This window comes from Beta vulgaris, chromosome 8 (assembly GCF_026745355.1).
Source record: "Beta vulgaris subsp. vulgaris cultivar EL10 chromosome 8, EL10.2, whole genome shotgun sequence".
NCBI lineage: Eukaryota > Viridiplantae > Streptophyta > Magnoliopsida > Caryophyllales > Amaranthaceae > Beta > Beta vulgaris.
Genome location: NC_079209.1, coordinates 42748364 through 42753205, shown reverse-complemented (window position 1 = coordinate 42753205; position 4842 = coordinate 42748364). Strand labels below are relative to the sequence as shown.

General features: G+C 32.7%; 1 long non-coding RNA gene across 1 annotated transcript; it reads right to left on the bottom strand.

Annotated features, from left to right (window-relative positions):
* Positions 1-322: 322 nt before the first annotated feature.
* Positions 323-2154, bottom strand: LOC125492513 (uncharacterized). Its single transcript, XR_008967371.1, has 2 exons — positions 1716-2154; positions 323-531 (listed from the first exon to the last, which is right to left on the bottom strand). It is a non-coding gene; the product is annotated as an uncharacterized LOC125492513 (long non-coding RNA).
* Between the last annotated feature and the right edge of the window lie 2688 nt (positions 2155-4842).

Genomic DNA, 4842 nt, shown 5'->3' with positions numbered 1-4842 from the left:
ACACGCATGAAGCTATAGTGCCCTAGCAATTTCAACAAGAAACCTATGTTTCCTCCCTACTCTTGCATTCTATTGTGGTACCCCTACTACACTTCTTTTATGAATGATGCCTTTCTCTGCAAACATTAGTTTACACTCATCTTCAAAAATCTTTGTACCAATATCACTTCTTAAGGTTTTCACCCTTGTATTAAAGTGATTTTCAACATGACTTTGGAAACTTAGTAAGGTTCCTTTCACCTATTATTTGTTAGATTAATGTTGAGTCCAAGTGTAACAGCCCGCTCTTTCGTGCTGCTAATGGAAACACACTCGACAACCATAAACAATAATTAACTCTTAAATAAATTAACTCGCAGTGGAAAAACAACCTTAAATACATCAATATCTCGACTAAATTCCCAAATATTATATACAATGAAATATAATTATCTATTCTCAAATCATTTATCTAGATACAAACTCAATCCTTAATCTATGACAACATCTTTATCTTGCTCCACTTCAAATTCTGAGCTCACAACACCAAACCTGCAAATTCAAAGAGGAAATACAAAACAAACAAAATTCCAAAATGAGTGGAAAACTCGCAACCTTACTTCAGCCCGTTATAAACATTTTATTTCTCAAATCATTTTCATGTCATTACAACGCTGGCATAACTCACACTCTTAAACAAATCAGTGGCAAGTACAAGCTTTGGACAAAGGACAAACGCTGCCTCCAAGGTTCGTTATGGAGTCCAGCAATACTACCCCCAAGGTTTATTATGGAGCGTAGCCAACCGTATCAGGTCAAAAAGAAGTAACCGTCCTCCACCCATACCTTGCCCACTTTCTATTTTCAGTTCAATAAACTAAGCCAGCAAAACATTTGCATATTTACATTCATCGAATAATATTTCCAGAATCAACTCATAACATCACATTCATAACTATGGCCATAGTACGAACTTAATTATTATAAAAACGAAACAGAGATCCACATACACATGGGCATGAGTAAATGATTTTACTGAACATAAAAGTTACCTTATACGCAAACCAATTCCTTAATGATAAGACGCCAATACCATTGGCAATTTGATCACCAACTCCGCAATGACAATCCACCTCACAACGATATAACCATAATTAACAACTATTTTCAAACTAATCTCAACCACAAAGTGAATCCATGAACAGTTCCCAATCTAGAAATTACCTCCACCTATCATTCTAATTTCCTTTATCTTCAATTAAGAACTATAAGTCTTAACTTAATCAATCTGTCAAACAAAATTTAGCTCACAACCTATATAGAAGCAAACGATACTAATTTGGCTTCAAAACTAAGACAATGAGAAAATAATACTGGACTCAAATTCACACTATTCCTTGCTAAATAAATCAAAGTCAAGCAAAGATCAATACTTTGAAAATCAATCCATTTTTACCTTCACGAGCTCAAAGCTCTACTAAAACCAGTGACTTAGAACCATACTTACAACACAACAACAACAAACAAAAGCAACAATCACCCAATAACAACCTCTAAAATGCAGCAACAACAACAAAGCATCACCACCACTAACAATAATAAAATAGTAACACCACCATAACAGCAACCACCACAAGCACAAAACATAACCAAGTATTAAAGGATAAACATGGGCTTGGTATTTCTGAATTTTAAAAAGAAATCAGAAATTGGAATGAATAGGTACTAGGTTTTACCTCTGCTCATTTGGAGCAGGGACGACACGCACGGCAGAGGAGTTTGAAGCTCCGGCGAGGTGACATATCAACGACAACAACACCGGCGAGTGGTATTAGTCAACAGGTCCGGCGAGCTAGACTCGCGGTGGCGAAATCAGATCCACGGCAACACCGCCACAACACAACAGCAACAACAACCAGCGAGAGGAGAGAGACTCGAGGAGCACATATGAGAGGAGGAGAACAGTGAGACGGCGCCGACAAGGGGGAAATTTCGACGAGCCTGGAAGAATAGCCGGCGACGCGCAGGCGAAGGTGAGCGAGAGAGTTTTACGGGTCTGGGGTTTTCGGGTTTCCTCAATTGGGGTTTGGAGTTTTTCAGTTTTGGGGTTTTGGGGATTAGAAGACCCGGGGAGAAAGAGAAGTAATTGGGGTGGGTTAGTGGTGTCAGAAACAGATCTGATCGCTGGGTTAACTTGATTCTGACCTGACTTGAACCTGGTTTGACTTGTGAGGGTCAGTCCTCAAACCTGACCGAAACCTGACCTGGGATTACCTAGACCTGACCGGCACCTGACAAGATTATATGCTGACCTAACCAGACAAACCTGCATTCAAACTCAAACCCGACCATACTTAACCAGATATTACTAAAATTCAATTAAGTCTTTATATCTATAAAATCATTTAAATATATCAATTTATAAATTTTCTTATATTTAATAATTAATTAAATAAAAAATAAATTACATTTAATTTAAGAGTTAAACTTTAAATATCATTTACTTATTTATATTTTCTATAATTACTTAATATCTCCATTCTCAAATAATATTAAAAAATATCTTATTAAATCCTATACTCCAAATTTATTATCCCATTTCGATATTCTACTAAATTTTCCTCATTTTTTCTACCAAATTATCCAATTTTAATATTCTACCAAATAATATCTCAAATTCTCCTAACATCATACTAAAAAACAAAATATGAGCTCACAAAAAATCTGCAATTATAATAAATTATACAAAAAAAATCAAAATTTAGTGAAATTACATAAAAATTACACCAAAAAATAAATGTGGAATTATATGAAATTACACAAAAGTCAATAAATCTGGGGACGAAATTGAACGATATTATTATTACACAAAAACAAAATTAATCAACACAAAAATTTACAAATTAAACTAAAAGATGGAAAAAAAAAATCTTGAACAAAACTAGATCTGGCCGGAATCGAGTGACGAGCGACTAGCGAAGACTGACGAGTGACGAGCGAAGATGGACGGGCGAAGATGACGAGCGAAGACTGACGAGCGAACACCGACCAGCGACGAGCGAAGACAGACGAGCTAAGACGGACGAGCGACGAGAAAAGCCAACCAGCGAAGACCGGCGACGACATCAACTTTACTTTCAGTGTCTTCAGCTCCATCAGCTTTCTTTGGTCCTGTCATAAGACCCATTACAGGAGAATCTTCCATTGCTTTTGCATCTCTAGAGTTAGGATCCTCTGCTTCATCCTTCGCATGAAGTTCATCTACAGGTTCTGCTTCTTCAGTAGATAAAACAGCATTTTCCCCAGCATCAACTTTGCTCTTGGACAAACCTTCAGAAAAGAAAATTTTTGGGAGAGAGTCAAAGATAGAGACGGTGGTGGTGGTGAGGGGAGAGGGTGGGAGTCGGTGGCGGTGTTGAGGAGAGAGGGTGAGAGTCGGTGGCGGTGGTGAGGAGATATAGAAGGAGCAGATGAGACTCAAAGGATGATGGAGGCAGATGAAATATGTGGGGAACAAATACACTTCTTTTATACCTACTAATATTAGGGTTTCTAAATTCAATCTCATCCGTTGGATTGATATTATCAATGGATGAGATTAGATCCCATCCTTTTTATCATCTTTTATGTTTTAATATACAATTGATGGTTAGATTTTAATCATTCTCATATCAATGGTTCTAATTCATAATCCATGTTATCATTCTTTAGCCAATAGAAAAATAGAACAACCTATCACATGGATTGATGACCTAGCACATGGATTGATAATGTTATATTCTTATAATCTTAATAGTTGTTGTCTTGGTTTAGTAACTTACAATATTTAATAATTAGTCAATTATTATTCTTTCATTACAAGGACAAATTTTAATTACCTTTATGAAGTTATTATTAGTATTATTTAAGTATATTATTATTATTATTATTATTATTATTATTATTATTATTATTATTATTATTATTATTATTATTATTATTATTATTATTATTATTATTATTATTATTATTATATTATTATTATTATTATTATTATTATTATTATTATTATTTATATATTATTATTATTATATTATATTATATATATATTATTATTATTATTATTATTATTATTATTATTATTATTATTATTATTATTATTATTATTATTATTATTATTATTATTATTATTATTATATTTGATTAGACTCCTTATAGCGTTACTTATACAATTATCACACTATTACTCAATTAAGTAATTGTAAAACTATATAGTATTTAAGTGATGCATTTATTGATCTCGACCGATAACTTGTTTCAATCCAAATACATGCTTTTAGTTTCGAAATACATTTCACATGAAGACTATTAGCTAAAATAGAGTACTATTATTGAGTTAGCTTATAATATAAATTGACACATTCATTAATCTTATCTAGTAACAACTTCTTTCAAATATCTAGGAACAAAATAGTGAGTTATTGAGTTGTTATAAGTATAGCATATGAACGCTCGTTATAATAACTTTGGCCTCATACAAACTGTTGCTGTAAACATATGATTGTCATTTGCATTGTTATATTACTATAACATATCAAGAGTCATTCTACTAATTTATAATCAACATAGTACTAGAATGGTTTACAATAATTTTATTACCAATGTACAACTAAACTGATTAAACATACTGATCAAATAGTTTATTTATACTTCATCACATATAGTCATGACATAATACACATATATCGCGTCTAATCTTTATTGTCATCTCTATTATTAGCATTGTTGCTACTATTACTGTTAGTATTTGTATTTTTGTTGTTATTGTTATGATTTGGGGGTATAATTTATTATTATTATTATTATTATTATTATTATTATTAT